The 25909-nt window shown below is 40.4% G+C and overlaps 1 long non-coding RNA gene across 1 annotated transcript in view; it reads left to right on the top strand.

The window, feature by feature from the left end:
• LOC106025372 (uncharacterized) overlaps positions 1-7434 on the top strand; it is a 30548-nt gene extending 23114 nt beyond the window's left edge. The window contains exon 4 of the long non-coding RNA XR_001198971.2: positions 6268-7434. This is a non-coding gene — a long non-coding RNA (uncharacterized LOC106025372). The remainder of the gene's footprint in view (positions 1-6267) is intronic.
• Positions 7435-25909: the final 18475 nt, after the last annotated feature.

The raw sequence follows: 25909 nt of genomic DNA, 5'->3' as shown, positions 1-25909 counted from the left end.
CTGATTGCTCTGGCTAGGACTTCTGGGACACTGTGTAATAGAAGTGATACAGGCAGGCACCCTTGTCCTTTCGCTGATTTTAAAGAAAAGGGCATTGACTTTTTCCATTGACTACAATGTGAGCTTTAGATTTGTCATAAATGGACTTACTGTTTTGAGGTGTGTTCCTGCTCTACTTACTTGAAATGAGATTGTTGAATTTTATCATGTGCTTTTTCTGCATCTTGTAAATAATTAAGTCACTTTACCAGCAGTGCAGATAACTTAGAGCATTCCTCATTCCTCCTCACCCTTTTGGGTACTGGTGTCATGCATTTCACTTTTCCATGTATTTATACAATATGTGTCTATTATTCCATGACACTAAGTTACTTTTTAGATTCATTACAAAATAGGGTGTTAAAATATTTGATTTTATATACATTTATTCATATGATGATATACTTTCTGTATTTAGATCTTAATGTCTGATGTGCATTGATTTCCTTCTTTCTGAAGAATTTCTTTCAGAACTTTTTCCAATAAAGGTTTTCTAAGTTTATATTTCTCTTTCACATTTGAAACAGTATATTTGTCATAGACTTCCAATTTTTCAGTCTAGACTTTGAGGATTTTTTTCCTAATGAAAAGTCACTTAGGAGGAGAAAAGATGACAGATAGATAACAACTGGCTACAGAGGCTCCCTGAGATAGTCAACTTAGAATTCAACATAATACAGAGTGGGGAGCCCCAAATAGAGGAAGATGAATTCTCTTGTCCCAAGAAGAAATTAAGGCGACTTGCTGACCATCTGAGGTTGTGCTGCAACTTGCCGAGGTCCAGGTGCAACTTGCCGAGGTCCCCGCCTCTTCGACATTGAGTTCGGGAGTCCATGAGCCAAAAGAAGAGCTGAGTTGGCAGGGTGCCTACATGGACCAATGGAAAATGACAAGAGTGGAGCCATTTCATAAATAGGGGGGCTCTGGTGGACGACATTCTGGGACCAGGCAGTACTGGCAAGTTCAAGGGGTAGCAGTGACTTCAGTCAATTGTTTCCTTCCCAAATGGGAATGGTAGAGTGAGCTGGGCCTGGGTCATATGACCTGGCTGAGACCCAGTAGGTTATCCAAAATCAAGTCCCTACAGTGGTGGGGTACACTAACCACACTAACCCACTGAAACCTCAGAAGTTTGACTGACAGTGCAGGCCACAGCATCTTGACTGACCTGGAGGGGAGGTGGTGCAAAGAAATACAGTGCATGCCACAGCAGCTTGACTGATCCCCATGCTGCTGTGCTCCAGCTGCCACCTCCGGTGCCTCTGGGCCACCAGCAAAACCTGTCACTGTGGGCCTGCCAGAGGCTGGGGGAGCAGAGCAACTCAGTGCCCACCTGGTGCCTCTGCCCCTACCCCCACTGCTGCTACCACCGCTGATCCAGAGGAGAGGTGGTGCAAAGTAATACAGTGCAGGCCACAGCAGCTTGACTGATCCAGAGGGAAGGGGCCAGCATATGCTGTCCCTGTCTGCAACTCACTAGCACACAGCAGTGGGAAGGGTCATCTAGCCAGCACACTTCAGAAGAATTGTAACCAACAAAGAAAGAAATTGGGGCCTCCTGGAAGAAGCAAAAAAGATGGGAAGAAGAAGCAACAACAAAAAGTCCCTAGGCCCCCACCCTGAGAACACTGACCCAGGACAGGTAAATACAAAGGAGACTGAGAACAGCAAACATGCAATATCAGACATGGCACCAGTGGACATAAAGAGATATCTTTGGGACCTCATGATGAGTTCAAAAGTGAAATATTTAGTCAAATAAAGCAAGATATAAGAAGATTAGTGAAAGAGATACGCACCCCTCAAACAGACACAGATGGAAGAAGGGAGGAACTCAGACACAGGAGAGAACCATTTGATAAAGAATATAAAAACTATAGAATACATGAAGCAGATTCAAAGAGATCACTAGGAAATTAAAAACTCTATGGAAAGATGGCAAATCAGCTTGAAACTAAGGATAGATTACTCAAACTGGAGGACAATTTTGCAATGTGGGAGTATGAAAGGGAAAACTTTTAAAAAATAACAAGGAAACAAGCAATAACAATACAAAGGCTAGAAGAGGACAAAAGGATCTATAACTTGAGAATAAAGAATGTGAATGAAGAAGCTGGGGTACAAACAAAGGAACTACAAAAGTTAGTCACAGAAATAATTAAGGAAAACTTCCCAAATATAGGAATAGGAAATGATATTCTGATATCTGAGGCATACAGAACTCCAGCCAGCTACATCCAAAACAGAGCTACACTCAGGCATATAATAACCAAGGTCCCAGAAATTCAATATAAGAACAGAATATTAAAAGCTGTTAGAGATAAGAAACAGATAACCTATAGAGGAAGGCCCATCAGAATAATGGCAGACTTCTCCACACAAACAATTAAGTAAAGAAGAGCCTGGAGCAAAAGATTCCAAGCCCTGAAAGAAAATAACCTTCATCCCATATGGACTGCTAAACTGATGGACCCTGCTAAACTGTCTCTAGAAATTAATGGAGAAACAAGATGCTTCCAAGACAAAGAGGAGCTTGGGAAATTCACAACAATCAATCCAACTCTACAGTGAATACTGCAGGGCATTCTAGAGAGAGAGAAAAGTACTAGGATTCCAGGAACAGAGGCAGAGAGGCCTCAATGAATGGAGCAGAAAACAGAATGAAGAAGATAAGCAGACAACTGATGACAAAAAAAGAGCATAACATAAATGAAGCAGAGAAGATTTTATTCAAAACTGATATGATTGATAGTATCAATTCTGAGAGTATAGGCAACTACACTGAAGATGACAAGACTCTACGATACACATTCTGGTTTGATAACTGCCTGCTTTAGAAGTTTTATACTATATACAAAGTTGTGTTTTTATTAATACTGTTATGTACTGATACATTCAATTATACTATGTCTGATGTTATAGCCAAATCTATTGGACATAACAAGTGACAACACAGGAACCATGGTAGAACTCTTTGTACAATGGTCTTATATATTTATTTCATTTCATGTGTTTATAGGAATATATTTTGTTTTGCCTTGCTTTGTTTTGTTTCTCCCTCTAATATAGAAAGGATAGAAATACATGTTAAGAATCATGTATGTGTAGAATCCATTAAACAGTTCATGAGAACTGATCTTATGACACATGATGAAATGAACAGATACTTTGAAGAAAAAGAGACACTAAAATACCCAGTGTTGATTCTGGAGTGTCATAATGTGAAACCCAGCAATAGTATTATTCTTTGTTCAGAGTGATATTAGACTGCTTGGGTTTATTCAATCTCACCATAATTGAAGATATGGATAAGTACATGTATGTTTAAGTGTATAGGATTGATAACCATATTTCTAAGTTTTTGTTGGATAGTTGAACAGAACAGGTTGCAGTCTCACTGTTTGAATCCCCACTTCATATGCTCCACTATAGTACTTTGAATAACTATTTGTAAGAAGACAATCTGTAATCATCAACTAGTAATTTCTTACTGTTTATTTTTTCTTTGAAATTGTGTATTATTTCTACCTGTTTTCTGTTTGGTTTAGTCTTTCTTTAAATTAAATTTTAAAAAAAGACACTATAGTACCCAGTGCTGATCACAGAGTGTCATGATGTGAAATCTAGCAATACTATTATTCTTTGTTCAGAACTATTTTAACCTGCTTTAGTTTGTTTAATCTAAACATAAATGAAGATATGAATAACTGCATGTATGTTTAAGTGTATAGGATTGCCAACCATGTTACTAAGTTTCTGTTGGACGGTTGAATAGAACTGTTTGCAGTCTCACTGTTTGAATTCCCACTTTACATGTTCCATTCTTGTACCTTGAACAATTATTTGTAAAACGACAATATGTAAACATCAACTAGTGATTGCTTACTGTTTTTTTTTCTCTGAATGTGTGTATTATTTCTACCTATTTTCTGTTATGTTTAGTCTTTCTTTAAATAAAATTTTTTAAAAAGTCACTTAAATTCTTAATCTTGTTCCTCAATATATAATTTCCCTCTACTGGGCATTATTTTTTTCTCTTTATCTTCATGTTTTGAAGTTTGAGTGTGATGTGTCTATTATGTACCTCGGAACAGGCAGTATTTGTCCTGCTTGGTGATCTCTGATATTCTTGAGGCTATGAGTTGGTATTTTTTTATAGTTTGAAAGATAAATTCTCAGCTATTATCTGTTTGTCTGTGTTTGGTCCTCTGGTGTACTCTTTTTCTGTTGTACTTATTTCTCATGTGTTACATATTTTAATATTGTCTCACTTTTTCCTGAAGGTTTTTTTGCGTTTAACATTATCATAAATCTTTTCGTTAAGTTTTTTCTTTGTGTTTCATTTTGAGAAGTTTCTTTAGTCTTGTTTTCAACAGTGCTGATATTTTCTTTGGCCATGTAAAGAATAATGAGTACACTGAAAACATTTTCTTGTTTTTTCCCCAGTGTTTTTGATTTACTGTATTTCTTTTTAATGCATCCATAAGGATTTTATTATTGCTTACAGTACCCATTTCTTTTCCAATTACAAGTCTTCACAAAGTTATTGTAGTTGTTTTTAAATTCTGTGTCTGGTCTTTCCAACATCTGTGTCACATCTAAATCAGGTGGTGATAGAAGTTTCCTACTTTGGACTGTATTTCTTTTTTGGATTTTGGCATGAAAATCAGTTTTTATTGAACTCTCACCATTTTGAATTGGGCAGTGGACCCTTAGGCAAGCAGGCCTTTAATCGAGGACCTGTGCCAACTGGTTGATGGGTGGCTATATTTGCTGTTTGCTGTGGTTGCACATACTGAGACCTTCAAATTCCTCTTAGCACCTTGTGTTCATGCTTACTTGATTCTGGGGCTTCCCTGTGCATGTCTCTTCAGAGCAGCTGCCTTGTGGCTTTTTCACTTTTAATTCATTGCTCCTCCATCATGCTGGAGCCATCTGGTATAAGGGTGAAATAGGGCTTAGGGATGGCATTCTATAATCTTAAGAGTCTTAGTACTTCTCTGGCCTGTGACCTGAATAGGCATTTCTCCATGGACACTGTCCACTGTGCCAGGCTATGTCTGAGAGGGCTCATGCGTGAGACTCCAGTGTGCAGGGGCCATTGCCTTCCTCCTCCCCCCGGGTGACAGTGCTGGTAAATCCTTCCCTGGTAAATCCTGAGGAACTTTGGCTGTTCCTCAGCCTCTCTGATCCAGCCCACAAAATTTTAGGGTCACCTCAGATTGTGATCCTCATTTTTTCAAAGAGCCCAGTCTGTTTTTAGCCTTCAGCAGTATGTCAAAATTGCCATTTATGTGGCAACAGATCTCTGACTATCTCACATTGAAAGGGTAGTCTCTGCGTATTTTGAAGTGGGAATTTGCTTTGCTGTATCAGTTGTCTAATGGGACTGAAAGGGTGTTGATTTTTTGCTTGCTTTCCTCTTTATTTTTTTGTTTGTTTTTTGGGGCAGGGTCTTGCTGTTTATCTTAGGTTGGCCTTGAATTCACTATGTAGCCCAGGCTGACCTTGAACTCCTGGAGAGTGCTGAAATTGCAAGTGTGCACCACCATGCCCAGCCTGTGTAACCACGCCTAGCCTGGTTTTCTTAGGTTGAGCGCTGGAGTGATCTAAATTCTTTACATATTTGAATAGAAATAAAGTCACTTAAGACCTGTATGAATGTCCTTTAAAGTTTTGTTTGTGCTAGGGAGTTGTCTTTTCCAGTGTCTATTTGCAGTTTCTTACCATTTTATTCACCGTGTATACACCTTGGCCTTTACTCTAATTCTAGTCATGAGCAAAAATTGAGAGAAACTGAGATGATTCATTAGAAAGGAGTAGTACTAACACCAGAATAAATAACCTTAAAAATACCTTTAGAAAATGGGAAAATATTGCATGCATAAGAGCTTTTGTTCTGAAATTCTGTTACTGATCATGATTCTGAAAAACACAATTCTAAAAATCATGGGGATATTGTAATCTTGCATGATCAAAATTCATTAGTCTAAGATTCCTAGTGTCTAAAAATTATTTTTTTAAAGTTTAAAATCTTGGAGATGTTACCCTGAATGTTGCGATTCTGAAGACTAAAATCTCAAAGAGTGTAATTCTTATTTTTAAGAAATATTACATAAGGGGGAACGGAAAGCCAAGTTCTGGGTGAGAGCTTGGCCATATAATATAGCAACATGGAAATTTTCAATTTAAAAATGTGTCATTTCTCTGCATTGGTATTCTTTCCAGCTGAAGAAATTCCAGGAGCTTCTAATGAATTAAAGCTGCACTTGCCTGAAGAAGCCAGCCAAGTTACTGACTAGTTTGCAAATAATTATGTGCATGGAAGGATAAGAAGATATGCAATCATGTTGCTTTTCAGTCACCACTATTATTTCTGCCAAATTTGTTGTCTGTATATGAATGCATGAGAAATTAATTTCTGAATGCTCAAATTTACATAGAAACATAGCATGGAAGATGGGAAAATTTAAAAGGAAATTCACATGTTCATGTATACCTAATTAGAATAACTGCAAAAAAGAGCAATGTCACACAGGAAATGAATGTGAATGTGTTCCCTGAAGAGAGCTTTGCCTTAAAAAGAAAAAGAAAAGCAGTTATTCATTGTCATGCAAGACTTCAAAGTAGAGTCAATGATTAAAAGTTGCCACTGCCCACAATCTAGCCTTGTAATACATTCTTTTTTATTTTTTTCTGTCTTTTTCAGTACCAGGGATCGAACTCAAGACTGCCTGCTTGCAAGGCAGGTGCTTATGCCGCTGAGCTAAATCCCCAGCCCCTTACATTCTTTTTTTTTTTTTACATCAAATGTTCTTTTTAGCAAATTTTCTTTTGTTTGTTGAGAAGAGAACTTATTTTTCTTTTTCTTTGAATAATTATTTTTCTTTTAATAATTAATTTCCATCTTGACATCATTTCCCATGTTGAAGGTATAAACTAAAGATTTTAGAGACTTCCAGTTCTTTTTAATATTCTTCACAAATTTGACTCTGAAAGTACTTTATTGCTATATTGATTGTATGGGGCACTGCATGCATACAAACCTTGCATCTTCTTCAGTACATAAAGAGATATACTGTTTGCGTAACTCCTTTTGTGAGAGACAGACAATACTTCTGGAGATCATACTTTGGGGTGAAATCTTTGCATATGTGATAGTAATCAACAATGGTTTGTGATTACTCTTGTTGAAAGACTAAGATTATTCATCATACTATTCCATAGGAGCTGGCTGCAAAGCTGGATTTTCACAGTGGCCAAGCAGAATGAAGTTCTACATTTTTCTTTTTGATCTATTTGCAAAATAAGCAGTTTGTGATGATTGTTGTGTTTATGCTTGTAGAAATATATATCATTGTTTCTTATTTTATTGTGTAGAGTGGCTTATGAAGTGTTCTGTCATGCTTTTAGATTTCTCAAAATAAATTTCCTTTAAAATATAAATAAATGTCCTTAAAATAACTTGTTAGGTTATAGTTTCTAGAATTATATTTTCTGCCTTTTGGTCATTTAAGGCTTTGATCTTTTGGGATTTCAGCACTGAGAATATGGCATTAGGTATTGTGTCTTTGGGGACTGCCGTGCCAAAGCCCAAGTCCCCCTTACCTCTGGGTTTCCCAGGAAGGGAAACTGCCATAGCAGTGCCACTAATGAGTATACTTTTATGAATATGTTCATGATCAGGAAATGCCACCTCCCAGCCAGGCTTTGGGGAAAGCTGGTCTGCAGAAGGTGGTTTTCATAAATGTCCACACTCCAAGGGAGCTGAAGCATCAGGTGAGAGGCAGAACTCAGGAATAGGTAGGATACCCTGAAGTGTGTTTATGGATCTTCCTGAAATTCTGGGATCCCAAGAGTCTCTGGAATGCTGCCATACCCATCCTCCTCTGACCTCATCCTTCATGAATGGCAAATAACTTGGCAGAATGATTGAAGAGCCTTGGCTTTGGGGAGTAAGAGGCATGGAGAGGAAGTAGGTGGAATTTAGGACAAATGCTGAAGAGTGAAGTCTGAGGTTGAGAAAGTCTTGGGGTTGAGGTATACTGAACTCTAGGAGCATGTGTGCACCTTAAATATCACAGCCGTACCTACTGACAGCAGACCCTTTGGTTGGCACGCAGCAGGCCCTGAGTTCTATTTCAACCATGAGGAAAAAATCATAAAACTGCTTCATATAAATTAGTTCTTGTAATTCTAAGAGTCTTGAGGATATCAAATTTAATTTCCTGTATTTTTTAGAAGGGAAAGATAAGGCAAGAAATTTCCCCAAAGTCAGTTAGGAGAAAGAAATAGGGAGAGACTCAAAATAGCATGATTCTGCGCATCACCTGGGGACTTCAATGTTTATATCAGCAAAACGTTTTCTTCAGGATTGTAGCTAATTTCTACCTAGAAAAAACAGTTTCTAGCCCATTAGAAGAAGTACTTATCTTTGAGTTTAGGTTATTGTCTAAAGGGAGAAGCCATGAAATTCCAACACACAAAGTGGAGGTGCACAGAACGAAGCCATCTTGAGAGTTTTTATTACTCAGTGAATGTGGTACCACTCACTCCATGTTCCGATTTCTGTCCATGATGGGGATTTGGCAGCCACAGTTCCAGGTCTCTGGGCATGTCCTGCTTATGGAGACTCTCTGTGCTCCTCCTCGGCTTATTCCAAGAAAAAGTTGTCCACAAGGAAATCTTATTGTCTAGTTAGTAAAATAATGATATGATTATGCCAAATCCATTATCTAGCCTCATGTATGACACATAGCATGAATTCAAATGGTTCTTTAAAGAATATGTCAGCACTGGGCCAGTGCAGCAGGTCCTGAGTGGGCCTGGAATAGCCTTCCCACTCCTGGTCATGCTTGCGGACTCTGGTGTTCTAAGTAAGCAGGCACCATCAGTTCCGGAGGCTGGGCTTGAGCCGGCCTGCCCCACACACAGTGATCCTCTCTCAATCTGAGGAACTGGATGGCCAGAGTCTCAGGAGCTGAGGGCATAGAAGAGGATTTCCAACAGACCCTGGGGAAGCCTTGGACTAACACTTGAAACACAGAAATAAAGGAAAACAACAAAACGAAACACCAAGTTACTATCTCAAACTTCCAGCACATCTCAAGAAAACTTAGGAGCTATGTATGCCATACACCTGAAATATCAGACAAAATAACTACTGAAATAAAGAAGCAACTCTGGGAAGCTTTAAAGGAATTCAAACTAGAAATAAACTCTGAGGTAAAAGAAGAAATGATAAAAGAAATGAAGGAGATGCTGAACATATCTAAAGAAGACACAGTTAAAAAAATCGGAGGAGCTAAACAAAAAGATAGAATCCCTGGATGAGCAATATAAGAAACAAACAGAATCATAAAGCACACGCAAAGAGATATACAGGAAATCAAAAATTCCATTGAAAGCTATAAAAACCACCTCAATGAAAGTGAAGATAGAATTTCAGACCTAGAAGACAAGATTGCAGCTAGTGAACAGGAAAGGAAAGATCTTTCAAAAATAACAAGAAGCCAGGAAAGAAAAATTCAACACCTGCAAGATGACACAAAGTAAAACAACATAAAATTGATAGGGATAAATGAAAAAGAAGGAGACAACATAAATGATGTCTAGAGGATATTTAGAGAAGCAATAGCTAAAAATTTCCCAAACATGAGAATGGAAAATAACATCAGGATCAGTGAAGCATATAGTCATAACCTAAATAAAACTACTCCCAGACATATAATAATCACCATCACAGAAATCCAATGTAAGAATAGAATATTAAAAGCTGTTAGAGAGAAAAGACAGATCACTTATAAAGGAAAACCTATCAGAAACACAGCAGACTTCTCAGCACAAACAATAAAGTCAAGAAGAGCATGGAATGAAGTATTTCATATCCTAAAGGAAAATGATTTGCAACCTAGACTGATGTACCCTGCAAAACTGTACCTCAAAATTGATGAAGAAATAGATACTTCCACGACAAAGAAATAGCTCAAGAACTTCATGATTGCCAAGCCAACCCTGCAAAGAATATTAAAAGACAGTTTAGATACACTTAGGAAAAAAAAAAAAAACCACTAAGCAAAGCAGACAATTAAACAGAACTGAAAGATAAGGATGCAATGGCAGAAAGATAACATGTCAAAAATAAACCAACATACAACAGTTATAACCGTTAATGTAAAGGGTCTCAATGCACAAATTAAAAGAAACAGACTGGCAGAATGTATCAAGAAACAACATCCAACCATATGCTGTCTACGAGAAACCTATATAACCTAAAAGGATACTCATAGACTGAAAGTCAAAGGATGGAAAACAATACTTCATGCAACAGGAAGCCCGAAAAAAGCAGGAGTAGCTATTCTGTTTGCAGCCAATGTGAACTTTAAATCAATAATGATCAGAAGAGATAAAGAAGGTCACTACATACTGGTTAGGGGAAAACTTCAAGAGGAAGAGATAACTATCTTAAATATATATGCACCAAATTCCAGAGCACCAAGTTATATAAAATGGGTATTAACAGAAATGAAAAGCCAAATTAGCAGTAATACAATTATAACAGGAGACTTTAACACACCATTGACACCAATGGACAGATCAACCACACAGAAAATCAGAAAGAAATAACAGAAATAAATTACACCTGTGAACAAACGGACTTGATAGACATATATAGTGTTCTATAAAGCAACATCAAAATACACATTTTTCTCAGCAGTACATGGGTCATTCCCTAAAATAGACCATATTTAGCTCACAGAATGTATTTAAATAAATGCAGAAGAGTTGAAATTATCCTTCGCATGTTGTCAGATCATAGCTCTATGAAATTAGAAATTAATGATAAGAGATACTGCAAAAATCCTACAAACACATGGAAACTGAATAACACACTCTTGGGTAATCAGTGAGTCACAGGGTAAATTAAAGAAGAAATTAAACAATACCTACAAGCAAACAAAAACACAAATAAAACTTACTGGAATCTGTGGGATGCAATGAAAGCTGTCCTCAGAGGAAAACTTATTGCACTGAGTTCCCCCATTGGAAAACAGAATGAATACAAATAAATAACCTGATGTTACACCTCAAACATCTAGAAAAAGAAGAGCAAGTCAAGTCCAAAGTCAAAAGAAGAGAGGAAATTATAAAAATCAGAGCAGAAATCAATGCAATAGAGACTAAAAACACAATCCAAAGAATCAATGAATCAAAACAGCAAGTGTGTTTAGGGGTGTTAAATAGCTGACTATATTAATGTTTTTGGATCATTGAACACAGCTGTTTGCAGTCTCTCTGTTTGAATGTCTACTTTGTATTCTTTGATACTGTGATTTGAGCAACTATTTCCAAGATGATAATATGTAATCTATTAACAGGTGATTTCTTACTGTTATGGTTTTTTTTGTAGTTCTGTATTATGTGTAACCTTATACTGCTTTGTTTTGTTTTGTGTTTTTCTCTTTTTCTTCTTAAATAAAAAAAGAGTTAGTTCTTTGAAAGAGTAAATAAAATTTATAAGCCCCTACCCAACCTTATTAAAAAAGGGAAGTAAAAGCTCAAATTCATGTAATAAGAAATGAAAAAGGTGAAATCACTAAAGACTCTATAGAAACACAGAAGACCATCAACACCTGTTTGGAAAACCACTACTCTCAAAGGTTTGATAACACAGAAGAAATAGACAGATTTCTAGAAACATATGAAGTACCAAAACTATGTCAAGAAGATGTAAAACTGCTGAAAAACCCAATTTCTATTAATGAAATTGAAAATGTAATTAAGTCCTTACCTACAAAGAAGAGCCCAGGCCCAGAGGGATTCATCACAGAATTCTATAAGAAATACAAAGACTTAATGCTGACACTCCTCAAACAATTCAAGGAAACAGAAAGGGAAGCAATCCTTTCTAAGTCATTCCTGGAAGCAAATATTACCCTAGTACCAAAACTGGAGAAAGACTCAACTAAAAAAGAGAACTATAGACCAATCTCCCTAATGAACACAGATGCAAAAATCCTCAATGAAAAATTGACAAATAGGATGGAGCAAATCATCAAAAAGATGATATACTACGACCAAGAGGGATTCATCCCAGGCATTCAGGGATGTTTCAACATATGTTAATCAATAAATGTAATCCACCATATCAATAAAGCCAAAAGTAAGAATCACATGATAATTTCTATAGATGCAGAAAAAGCTTTTGAGAAGGTCCAACGTTCATTTATGATAAAAACGTTACAAAAAATGGGAATAGATGGTCTTTATCTCAATATAATACAGGCCATCTATGACAAATCAATAGCCAGTATCATACTAAATGGCCAAAAATTGAAGGCCTTTACTGTAAAATCAGGCACAAGACAAGGATGTCCCTTATCACCTCTCCAAGTTAATATAGTACTGGTAATATTAGCCAGAGCAATTATACAAGAGAGAGAAATAAAAGGGGTAAAGATAGGAAAACAAGAAATTAAATAATCATTGTTTGCAGATGACCTGATACACTACATAGAAGACCCCCTAAACTCCATTGAAAGACTCTTATATATAATAAATAAATTCAGCAATGTAGCTGGATACAAAATCAATACTCAAAAATCAGTAGCATTCCTATTCACTAACAGGATCACAGAAAGAAATAATAGAAACCACATCCTTCACCCTAGCAACCAAAAAATTGAAATACTTAGGAATTACTCTCCCAGAAGAAGTGAAAGACCTATACAGGGAAAATTATAATACACTGAAAAAAGAAATTGAAGAGGATCTCAGAAAGTGGAAAGACATCCCTTGCTCATGGACAGGAAGAATAAATATTGTGCAAATGACCATTCTCCTAAAACTGTTATACAGATTCAATGCAATCCCAATAAAAAATATCATCAAAATACCTCACAGATCTAGAGAAATAACTCCTAAAATTCATCTGGAACTAGAAGAGACCTAGAAGAGCAAAGACAGTTCTAAGCAGCAAGCGCAAGGCAGGAGGCATCACAATCCCTGACTTGAAGTTACAGTACAAAGGAACAGTAGGAAAATCAACATGGCACTGGAATCAAAACAGAGCCGAAGATCAATGGAACAGATTACAAGATACAACCACAACCACAAAGACACTCAACCTCCTTATCTTTGATAAAAGGGCCAAACATGTTCACCAGAAGAACAACAGTCTCTTTAATAAATGGTGTTGGAAAAACTGGCTCTCCATATGCCGAAAACTAAAACTAGACCCATGCCTATCACCATGTACTAAATTAAAATCTAAATGGATCAAAGATCTGAATATTAAATCAGAAACACTAAATCTATTGGAAGACAAATTGATATAGAGGTAGGCAGAGAATTCATGAACAGGACTCAAACCACATGGGAAATACTTCCCTGAATCAATAACTGGGACCACTTATTAAAAAGTTTCTGCACGTCAAAAGAAATCTCCAGCATAGTGAAAAGAAAACCAACAAACTGGGAAAAAGTCTTAGTGAACTGTCCCTCAGACAAAGGGCTTCTATCTAAAACGTAGAAAGAATTTTAAAAAATCAGACCCCCAAAATTCAAAGATCCAATCCAAAAATGGGCGCCTGAGATGAATACACAATTCTCAGATGAAGAAATACAAATGGCAAATAAATACATGAAAGAATGTTCAACATCATTACTCATTAGAGAAATGCAAATTAAAACCACACTGAGATTCCATCTCACTCCTGAAAGAATGGCCAGGTTCAAGAAAACCACCAACAATAAATGCTGCAGAAGTGTGGGGAAAAAGGAACTCTCATGCACTGTTGGTGGGAGTGTAGACTGGTGCAACCATTGTGGAGGTCAGTCTGGAGATTTCTCAAATAGCTGGGATTGGAAGTCCCATTTGTTCCAGCTATTCTACTTCTAGGCCATTCCCAGAAGAACGGAAAGCATCATACCACAGTGATATATGTGCACCCATGTTTATAGCAGCACAACTTGTAATAGCCAGATCTTGGAAACAACCTAAGTGTCCATCAACTGAGGAATGGCTAAAAAAGTTGTGGTATTTTTATACAATGGAGTACTACTCCACTACAAAAAAGGATCACATAGAGATATTTATAAATAAATCAGCACAGCTTAAGTCCATACTAATAAGTGAAATAAATCAAACTCACATATATGAATACTGACTAGTTTCCCTAGTGTAAGAAATGATACAAATACATAAAAGTATGTGGTAATCATGATTCCCCATTATGTGGCTTTGAAGCCTTATCACATTTTCACTCATTAATTATAATGGTTTTATTCTTGACTGTTTGATTTTATTGTCTGTGATGATATGAACAGCTATTTTGATGAAAACATCATAATAGCTAGTGCCGATTTAATATCATCTTGTTTTGAAGTCCCATCAAACTGTTGTTCTTCTGTCTCCATTGCTTTTATCATGTTGTATCTTATTGGATTTTATTATATGTGATAGTATAAATGAAATTTTTATAGGCCAAGATATAATATAGAAACTACTGTTTCTTTTCTGTTAGCTGGTTCTAAATACTCTGTAATACTTTCACCCTCTTGATTGGTTTCACACTTTCTTGATATGTTTGATGCTATAGTGTATGAAGTTATACTCAAATATTCCAAGGAAAGAGACACTATGGTAACTACTATTAAGTCAGGTTATCTTGTGGTGAAATACTATGTTGTTTAAAGTGTTCTGTTTTGACCTGTACTGTTATGTTGTTATGTCTTCTTTTATCTCAATATCCCCCCTATAAAAATTTATTTATTTTTATTATTTTTTAGTTAAGGGAAAATTTTAAAGTATCAGCAGGATATATTATAGTAACTTTTTTGATTTCCTATTAACTTGATTTGAAGCCCTGTATTGCTCTCACCATCTTGGTTTGACAGATTTTACTCTACTCTGTTTTGTTTGATAGTATCAAGGTTGAGGGTATAGGCAATTATTTTGAAGGCAGTAAGATTCACTATGATGTCCATTACTGTTTGACAATTATCTTCCTTTGTCTCCTGTAATGTCTCTAATCTTTAGGTTTTATTGGTTTTGTTCTGTTCTGTTCTGTTCAATTTTGTTATACCTGATGATATAGGCAATTCTATTTAAGGTAGCACGAGGCATTATGGTAACTATTGCTCATTACCTTGAATTCTGTTTTATATCATGTAGTATGCCCTTCCTTTGTTTTGACTGACTCTGCTTTGTTTTGTCACATTTGGTTTTATTCTCTTCCAAAAAAACATAATAAGAACTGTGGGAGTAATAAAACCCAAAATGTGTAGTTGCTATTGCAAAAAAGAGAAGAAAAGAAAGTGTTCTAAAAGATACAACTGCAAGCGTGTTTAGGTGTGTAAGATAAATGACCATATTACTAAGGTTTTGTTGGATCATTGAACATAACTGTTTGCAGTCTCACTGTTTGAATGTCCACTTTATATGCTTTAATTTTGTAAGTTGAACAACTATTTCTAAGATGACAATATGTAATTATTAGCTAGTGATTTCTTACTGTTTATTTTTTGAAATTCTGTATTACTTGTTCCTTTTTACTGTTTTATTTTTTTAATAAAATTTAAAAAACAATGTGTCATATATTAAGTGCTGAGACACCCCTATCTGCTTATCCACCTCCTAAAAGGCAGATATTTAATTGGCTAAGCCCTTTCATTAAGAGTGAGCAAAATCATGATTGCTGATTAAATACCTACACTGCTGCCGTTCATCTAAGACATTTATACAGTCTCATTTCATCTTTCTGATTATCTTGAAAGCTGTTTGGGATTGGCTAAGAGAAGAAAACCATAATTAGGGAAATCAAAAACACAGTCCCATTGACCTGCAAGTACTTACAGGACTGCAGCCTCAGACAGACAGACATCAAGATGAGTGCATCATCCTAGTACCAGTGGCACCTTCACTGCTAACATGGCACCACCTGTGCGTTTGCCAGGTTCTCATCCTACACATGCTGAACTAGAAGCTCTGGGAATGGGGCCCAACAACCATGTTGGATGTCTGGGATGAGAGATTCTGCTGCAGCTCAGTAAGTGTGAGGGTCATCACACTAGACCACAGCTCTCTCCACTCTCCTCAGTTTCAGTGGTGGTCTTCCAGTAAACCTTAGTTCTTACACTTTGCTGTGGTTTGAATATGTTCCCCAAAGCTCATGCAACAGACATTTAATTCCCAACTTTCCTGATGATATTTGATTCTTAAATATTTGTAGGTTTGGCCTTTGGGAAGTAATGGGATTAGATGACTGCATAGTGTTGGAGTTCAGGCTGGCATTAGTGACTTCATGAGAAGAGAGATCTGAGCTAGCACTTGGGCCAGATTTCACCATGTGAGGTCTTGTGCCATGTTATGAGTAAGGAAATGCCCGACAGGGGCTAAACAAATGCCAGCACTGTGCTTTTGGGGTTTCAGGGCTCCGGAATCATGAGCCAGATAAACTTGAGATTACTCAGTCTGCATATTTGGTTAGAGGAACAGAAAACAGACTGAGATATCCTTAAAAACGTGTGCACCAATTACATAAATTTATGTTGACCAAATATATTTTCTATTTAATATTTCTTCCTCAAGCCACCAGATTATTTCCACAGTGGAAATGGTTTTGCACATAGAAATTGAATTACATGTTACACTATATCCCTTAGAAAACAAGGATTTTTAAAGTAAGGACATTGCTAACCACAGTGGCGATTGGTACTCTCTGTAATATTTCATAAATTCTAACAGAATTGTATGCTACTTGCAAAAGTATTCTGGTATGAAAAATGATCCTAAAATTAAATGCTAAACAGTGAGGTATTGTGCAACATCTCCTAATGAAGATAAGAGGGATCTGTCAAAGAAATACGTTGTTGAGGTAAGATTTGTCTCCATCATGGCAAATGACTTGCTGACTTAGCGAGCAGCCTTTCTTCTCCACACACAGGAAGACATGCTAGTCTGTTCTCCATTGCATCCATCACTGACCACAGCAGAAGAGTACAGCCACAGAAACACTATGTTTTGCCTCAGCAGTAGTGCACTGCATGGTCCATTTCCAGGGAAACCAGGAGGGGCGATTTGAAGTTTGTTCTCCCAGCTCACCTGTGTGAGTCAGCTCTCTTGAGAGGATTTCCCAATGGCTTTGTCTCTCCACACAATCCTAGCCCCACCTACCTCATATTTTCCTTCTGTTCCCCAAACACATCTCTATGCAAGCAGCAAATCTCCCTTGAGATTTTATTGCTGAAAGACACATAGCTAAGCCTGTGCATCCTTCTTTCTACTATATATATTCAAAGAGGAACAAAACAGCTGGATTTTAAAGTACTTATTAAAAACGTTCTAGCACAGCTCCATGGTGAAGCATAGAGACTTCCACAGAGGCTGTTTTGTGGTGGCAGCAGAGAAGGACAAGGGGATATGGGATGAGTACAGCTGGTACTGCAATCCCGCAGCCCAGATGCGGACTCCATGGTAAGCAGGAGCCATGCTGCTGGGCCTCTGCACTGGAGGAAGCTTTTCTCTTGGAAGGGATCTAGAAGGCAACGCCTCTTTCTGCAGAAAGACTTTGCTTCAACTTGTGCCAACTCCATTATCATTTCCTGGAGGAGGAATGGCCCTGAGACGAAAGGACCTCTTCCACCTGCAATTACCCTAGTTTGGTGCTGGTTATTATTGAATCTGTGAAAGAAATACAATATAATTACATATTTTACTGAAGAGGTTTTCACACTTTGTTTTGCACTTTAGGAAATAGTCACTGCAGAACTGAAAGGAAAACCTTCAGTGAGCAAAGGACTGTTGAGGACAATGTAAAGATCAATGCTGGCTCTGGGAGCATCACAGATTTCACTCCTGAATGACAGCAGGCCCTGCACAGCCCCATCTGCCCCTCTTTACTGTCTGGTTCCTGACAAGCAATACCCAACATCCATAACTTAAAGGAGGAGAGGTTTATTCAGCTCAGTTTATACAGGTGTTGGCCCATCTTCTGCTGGCTCCAAGGTGGGGCAGCCTGGTAGAGGGGCATGGAAGAAAGAGAAATAAAAAGCAGAGAGAGAGATCAAGGGAGGAGGGGGGAGACAGACCCTGCCAGGCCACGCCCCTAGGGACCACCTCCTCCAGCCAAGCTGCACCTTCCAACCTCACATTTAGTTATAAACCCGCCAGTGGACTCATTCACCCATGAGGACCACACCCCCATAATCCAGTCACTTTCCAAAAGCCCTACCTATAAGCACATGAGGCTTCAGGAGACAAAACCCTAATACCCCTGGTACTTTTTTCTCTTTCTGGTTTCTCCAATAAGCGCTATAGGATCCTGGGGATCAAACTCATGACCTAGTGCTTGCCAAGCAGGCACTTGTGCTGCTGAGCTAAATCCCCAGCTAGTTTTTTTCATTCAATAGCTGCCTTATCTTATGGAAGTTACCTTTCTAAACCCTAGTTTCCTGGTTGATTAAATGAGGAGTAACCAGTGCTAAAGAGGTTTGCTTATCAATTGCTGCATAATGTCTCTAAATCTAGTGGCTTAAAATAGCAAACACCCTGTTATTATGTTCCTAAATTGTCTCCACAGGTGGGCTAATTTGGGTTTTCTCAAAGCATGGGCACCTTCCGGCAGGTAGGTTGCTTCTAGGATTGCTGCAGCGTTTGAGGAGTGATCTAATAAATGTGGTGGACGTTGTGTCACCTTTAGTGAAGCAGATTTTAGTGCTCTGTGGTGTCGCTGCCAGGTAGAGCAGGAGCAGACCCAGGGAATGGCCTCCCTCCAGGGCACCTGACTCAGAGGGTGGCATCTTCCACATCACTTGCACAAGGTCGGCTTGGCTGTGCTGCCCACCCGTGCCTCTGTCCAGCCGGCCGTAGCCCTTCGCATTGCTTCCAGTGTGGTTCCAGGTATTCTGTGATGTGTCCCCCAAGCCCTGGACCTCCTATCATGTAGCCCCACCTCTGCTCTTCCCCCTGCAACTGCAGCCTCCCCACCATGGCTGCTCCTCCCTTCTGACCCGCTCCTCCATGCCTCAGTGGTACCCTTCCTTCCCACATGGTGACTGCTGTGTGAGTTCCTTTCCCTCAGACCCTTTCTTGTCATGACCTGCTGCAGATTCCAAGCCTCTGCTGTCTTTTCCTTCCCCACTTCCCACTCCGCCTGCTGCCAGCCTGGTCCATTGCCTGGGGCAGCTGTTGCCAGTCCCCTGGCATGCTGCCAAGCAAGCTGTCTCCCTCCTCCTACCCTCAGGCCTTGGGAAACATTTTTAGTTTCCTAAAGCCCCTCCCATGCCTCACTGTCCTCACTGACTTACCCAAGGGATGGCACACTGACTGTGGACATCCCCTCGAGTGGCCTCTGTGGATGTTTTTCAGGTCCTGACACATTGGCTTCTCCTTTGCTGTCAGGGAGAGCAGATATGGGCTGTGGAGCAAAGGTGGCTGATGGCCTCAGGGCAGGCCACACGTGGAAATGGACAGTGGTCAGACAGAGAGTACCAGAACTCAGCTGCACACCCTGCAAGGCTGGCCAGGCAGCTCCGTCGAAGGCCGGGAAGAGCCAGGACTTCAGTGCAGACCTTTACTCTTGCTTTTACTCTCAGCCAGAGAATTAGATTCTGGCACATCTGAGCCACTCCTTCTCTCCTCTACTGAGAGCTTTCCCTGGCTTCTGTCAGCTTTCCTGTCTCTGCCAAGCCCAGCAGAATGACTGAGTGAGCTGTTCACAGCAAGCTACAGAGAAAGCCTTTGCCCTAGCATGTGGGTACGTGTGCTGGCACAGGAGATGCACAGAGCTCCCCATGGTGTATGTGCTGCCCTGGACACTCCACATCACTGCCAGGGACTCAGCCTGGGCTGGGGTCAGCAAGAGGAGAGTAAGTCTTTCAAGGAGGGGCAGCTCCACAGTGCCTGTGCATACTCCTCCTGGGGCCTCACGCCTCACAAGCGGTCACTGGAAGGGAGGGAAATTCAAAAATGCAAATAAGAACAGAAACAGGGAAGCCAGACATGCTGGTGGCCCTGTAACCCAAGCAAGCACTCTAAGAGGCTGAGGCAGGAGGACTGAACATTCTAGCCCAGCTTGGGCAACTTAGCAACACAGTGGGACTCTTTCTCAAAATACAAATGTTAAAAGGGCTGGGTTTTACCCTAGCAAAAAGGCCTTGTATTTCCAGTATTGAAAAAACAAATGAATGAACACACAAAGAAAACAAAGACCTTCCATGGGTTCTGCCATCCACTATTAAATAATGCATTTTTCTTCTTTACCTTTAATTATGACATATTTGTCCCCATCATTATGTTTAACTAGCCAAAGTGAGAAGAAACAGATATTTGAAACAACAATTTTCCTCAAATCCCATAATTTATAAATACCTACTGTAATTTAGGCCAGTACAGTGTTGAATACATCATTTTATGAGAGTGAAATGAATATACAGATAAGCACACTGAGTCTTTAAAAGTCTACTATTACTAGAATTTAATAGAATAATAATTTGTGGAGGTCAAATTAGTAGGCTTGCAATGACATGTCTGTTCATACAAGAAATCTGTCATGTAACAGATCTCCTTAAGGGCGGGAGAGAGGCCATGAGAGATGGGAAGGACACGGGTGTTCTCAGGACTCTGGCCAGTCATCGCATGGCTTGTCCCCACCCCATGGCCACACTCCACTTCTGTGACCAGGGTTTGAGGACCTCGAGCCTTCCCATGCCCCACACCGGCCTCCTCCTTCCTAAGTTTCCAGCTGGCTGCCCTGGCAGCTTGTGGCCTTTAGCTGTACTGTTTCCTTTTTGAGCTGAGTACAAGATGCTGTTACTTCTGGCCATGAATTGCCCTCGAGATGTCTCATCTAGCGAGGTTTTCCTGGAACACTCTACTCTTTTCCTCAGAACATTTAGAATTAATGTCTTGTCCCTAGGGCGTTGAAGGGCAGCAAAGACAAAGCCAGGGCTGTCTGTCTTCCCCCTGCTGACAGGACCTTGATCGGTGACCTCCTGGGGTTAACTCATCTCCCCCACATCCCTGGGACAGTGTACAAATGTTTGTGCGAAGGGAAGGGAGGGGGGTCACCATAGGGGAGGCGATCTCAGCTCTGAGGACGCATTTGGCTTTGCTGTCCAGGGGCTCTGAGCCCGCAGACCTGCACCCCAGGTCTCTTTCCAGTCTGCTCATGGCCCTGTTGTTTCCTCAGAGCTTCTGGTCAGGTGACCATGGCTCTGCTCGGGATGGATCCATCGCTATGTTGCTTGGTCTCGGTTTTGGGGTTTTGGGTCCTTGACTGCAGCGCTTCTTCGGTCTCATCTGGGGTTTTGTTGCTCTACTGCCTCTTCTCTGGCATTTTGGACTTGTGTTCTTATTGATCTACATTGTCCAATCTAGACACATCCCATATATTTCCTATATTTCTTTTTTTCTAGAGCTGCATTTCCAGTCTCTTCCTTTTATTTCTTTTATTAGGTTCTTTTTTTGGGGGGGGGGGCAGTTGGTTAGAACCGAGGGTCTTTGGACTGAACTACCTCCCCAATCCTTTTTTAATTTTGAAACAGGGTCTCACTAAATCCCTAAATTGCCCGGGCTGGGTTCAAATTTAGGATTCTTTTTCCTCAGCCTCCCAAGTGCTAGGACTACAGGTGTGTACTATGGGACTCTGGAGATCAAAATGAAAGCATTTCATCACAGTGAACAGAGACAGTGCATGCCAGTGATTCAAAGGAGAAAAGGCTAGGCTCACCCAACAAATCTGATGAGATGCTTAAGCCACACAAGAGTCAGAAATGCATCCAAAACCACGAAAGGATGTTGCTTCACCCTCACCTGTGTGGGGCAAAATAAATCTGACAGGGCAAGGTGTCAGACAGGAGACAGGCCTGGTGCTGTGCTGGAGCATGTGCAAACACATGTGCATAGGAGCTGTACACCCTGATAAGTGGTGTGCACAAGAAAATAGTGTCCAGGGCTTGTGTGGTGAAAACGGGAGGCAGGTGAAAGGAGCCTATCCTCAAATGCTCTAATCAGCTAGATGGAAACAAAACACCTGCTATAGTTTAAATCTGGGATCCTCCCTAAGGCCTGTGGGTTAAGTTTGTCCTCAGTGTGAGACTATGGGAGATAGGTTGGAGAACAGTTGAGGTCACTGGAGGTGTGCCCTGTGAAGGGAAATCTCTTCTTTCTCTTTGCTTTCTGGTGCTGCAGAGTAAGTGGCTTTCCCTTCCATGTGTTCCTGCTGTGTCGTCTGCTTAGTTACAGGCCCAGAAACGGGAACAACTGACCATGGACTGCACCCTCCAGACAGTGAACCTTTACTCTTTTCAAGTCAATGACCTCAGCATTTTGTTAGAATGATGGGAAGCTGGTTAAACATGGCATCGGTGAGAAAACAAGTGAGTTGTGTTATCTTCTTTCACCCATATCCTATATAGATTTAGATGCATGGTTCAGATCTGTGGGAAGCCCTGTAATTGGCTGCCACCTTATATCTGCAGGCCACACCGCCTTAATTTCCTCTAGGAGTTAAGTTTGGTAATTAAGCAGCACCTTGCCTAGCTTATTTAGCCTGGCCCATTATCCAGGGAAATTTAAATTGACCTATAACCCTAGGTCTTGCCACTGTTGCTAAGTTACCTACTGACCTCTCAGAACCCAAATCCCTCTTTCTCATTACCCTATATATTTGATACTCATTCCTTGAATAAACAAGACTTGATTGGACTTCTTCATCTTGTCTCCATCCTTTGTGTCTCTTGTCCCTTTTTCATCCCCACTCCCCCTCTAGGGTCTCCATGGACTTACCCACAGGCCAGGTCACAGATCCACATGACCGAATCTTAGACAATAAAGCTTTTGTGTAGAAAAAGTGTAATATGCTATTTTTGTTGCTTTTATAAGCACCTGGAAAGTACTGTATGTTGCATATGAATTTCCAAATTTGGTGCAACTCCAGAGTGCTGATGATCTATGCAAGGGGGAGGAAGAGGCAGGTGGGGTCCTGTAAGGACATAAAGAATATGGTCATGAAATTTGATATTTTTTGTAAAACAAAATATGAAGTACCAATGCCAAATACTGGTACTTTGCATGTTACTCTGTCTTATACTGACTTGGAGTATTTCCTGATAAGCCTAAGGAGAAAGAGGAAGAGCAGTCAGTCCTGTAGGATGAGGGCTCAGGGACTCAGAGGGCTCAGTGTCTTGGGGGTTCACCCTTCTGCAGCCCACTCTGTGATCCATCCTGACTCTGATGGCACTGCCACTCTCTGTGGGTCTTCTGTGGATCCCCAGACAGCCTCCACAATTGCTTGCCATGCAAGGGTGCTGAGTCCTGTCCTCAAGGGCAGCTGGGGGTTTACACAGCACCCTGTGCTGGCACTGCTACCGCAGTTACCATGACAGTCTATGATGTCTGCTCCCCTTTGGCTCACTGGTTAGATGGAGACCTGGTTGCATTGAGCTTCTCTGGGTTCTGACTGTGAATGCCATTGGTGGCAGACCCAGTGGGCAGATAAGCTGTGTCTGTTCTATGCAGCTGCAGTTGTCTTGACCTCAGGCATGCTCCTGGGCTTCCGTCCTCAACCTTCTGGGGTTACAGTCATATTCCTACAGATGATGGTGATGCAGACAGAGCTCATCTGATTTTCTGTTCTTTGGAGAATTTTCTCACTTTTTAAAAAAATACTTTTTGTGTGGTGGCACATGACCATGATCCCAGCTTCTGGGAAGGTTGAGGAAGGAGGATCAAAACTTGAAGTCTAATTGGTAGCATTTAATGAGAACTTGTCTCAGAATAAAAACTCAATAGAAAGGTGGAGGTATAGTTTGGTGGCCAAGAACTTGCCTTGCAGGTGCAAGGGCCTAAATTCAATCTCCAGTGCTGTAAAATAAGAAAAACTTCATTTGAGTTTCAGTTTTGCAGTTAGTAAGGGGCTTCTTGTCCTTCCCTCTCCTCAGCTCCTTGCTGTCAGGACTGGGTTAATTTGATTTTTCTGCTTCATGGTTGACAGGCAATTCATTTCTTTGGGCTTCTGCTACTTCTTAAGTACCTCCAGTAATGATGCCATTCACTCTTCTGAGTAACCCCGTGAAGTGTGCCTCCATTTCACAGATTAAAAGGAGAGCAAAGTGATGCGTTCAAAGTCCTGCAGCAGCAGCAGGGCCAGCAGTTCTTCCCAGGTCGGGGTAATTCTGAGCCCAGAGCTCTGCATCACTAAACACCTTCTTCCTCTGAGGCTTCCATGTCTCCTCTGGATCAGCATCCCTCTGATTGTAGTCATCATTGCTCAGGACTGAGCCAGCACCAGAACTGAGAGTAGAAAAGTGCCTATGCCTGTCCTGAGGAACGAGTTAATGATACACAGACTCCAGCGCAATTATGTACCTTAGCAGATTTTCTAATCTCACATTCCTAGCCTTCCAATGAATATGCAATTTCATATGCAGTTATTAGTCATTTGTCACAGGAGCAAGGGCTGTGTGTGTTACTTTTTTTAAGGTTTCATCAGGAGCTGGCATCTCAGAGAGTAGAAAGTTCTGTGTAGATGGAATCATTAACCAAATTATACAACTAATGAAGGGCAAATTATGAAACTCTGTAATGTTTCGTAGCCTGTACAGACTGAAACCTGTCATACATCACTGGGAAATAATTGCCAGACAGTTACTTAGCATGTGCTTGTTAGGTCTTAGCAAAGCCAACTGAATGGTACATCTCACATGGATCTGCCTGGTCAGATGGGCTGGGCTCTGAGATGTATGTGGCTTGCAGGCTGCAATCCAACCTCAGTTTTTATGGTGCAAAGGTACTATTTGAGCAAGTTATCTTAACTGCTAGAGGAGGAGGAGCGTGATGACTGTGTTATCAGGAACACCAAATCTTCAACCTGCAAAACAGCTGTGTGTTATAAAATAAGTCTCTTTCTTATGTTTGTTTTTAAAGCAAAAGTAGAGAGAATGAAGACACTTGTCAAGCAATGGCTGCATCTAGTTGATGCCACACAGCCCCGACACACACACACACACACACACACACACACACACACACACACGCGCGCACACACACACACCCCTTGATGATGATAGAAGAGTCACAGGTGTGCACAGTTATATGTCCTGAAATAATTAGTATTCTTCTTATGCATGCTTCTTGGGTTGAGAAGTGATTAGTTTAAGTTCAGAACTCCTCTTACAGAGCTTCCTGAGGTGCCACCTTGGGTTTGTCTACCAAAGGGCAGTGAGGCAGATGCCATGACAGTCTGACCTGTTGGTTTCATGATGAGGGCAGTGTAGAAAGATGAACTGGTATAAGTGTCACCTCTGTGCTCTGGGGTCAGTGACAGAGGAGACTTGTGTCATGGTGTTGGGAGAGCAAGAGAGTTGAAGGACACTCATGTTTACATGGTTACTGAGTAGAGCAGGGAGAAAAGGAATGAAGAGATAGAGAAAGAGGGAGAGAGAGAGAAGTGAGAGAGTACAAAGTGCAAGGCTGTTGTGAGGACTCCCAGGGTATCATGGGTCTGTGATGTCCTTTCTCCAATAAAGCCTTGTTCCCTCATTTGGATTTGTAGAGAAAAACACAGACTGACAGTCTCTGCCTGAGCATGGGTGTAGTCTGTGTGGTGGTCTGCTCTGGGCTTAGCTAGGGCCTAACTGTGCAAGACTGCCCCAGAAGACCAGCTGTGCCTGGGACTTTTGAGCAGCCACATAGGAGCCTGGATAGATGGGAGGGAAGCAGCTGAAGGAAACAGGGCTGGCCAGCATTGTGGAGATGGCAGGACTGGATAAGTCTTCCTGTGTAGCTTACAGCACTCTGAGCAGTAGTAGCAGCAATCTCTCTCGGCTCCAGAGTTCTGGAAGGTTGGTGTTAGAGAGTGAGATGTGA

The sequence above is a fragment of the Cavia porcellus genome, unplaced genomic scaffold (genome assembly GCF_034190915.1).
Source record: "Cavia porcellus strain 051 isolate PalLab524CR breed Dunkin Hartley unplaced genomic scaffold, mCavPor4.1 scaffold_12, whole genome shotgun sequence".
Classification (NCBI taxonomy): domain Eukaryota; kingdom Metazoa; phylum Chordata; class Mammalia; order Rodentia; family Caviidae; genus Cavia; species Cavia porcellus.
This window is presented reverse-complemented; position numbering and strand designations above follow the sequence as displayed.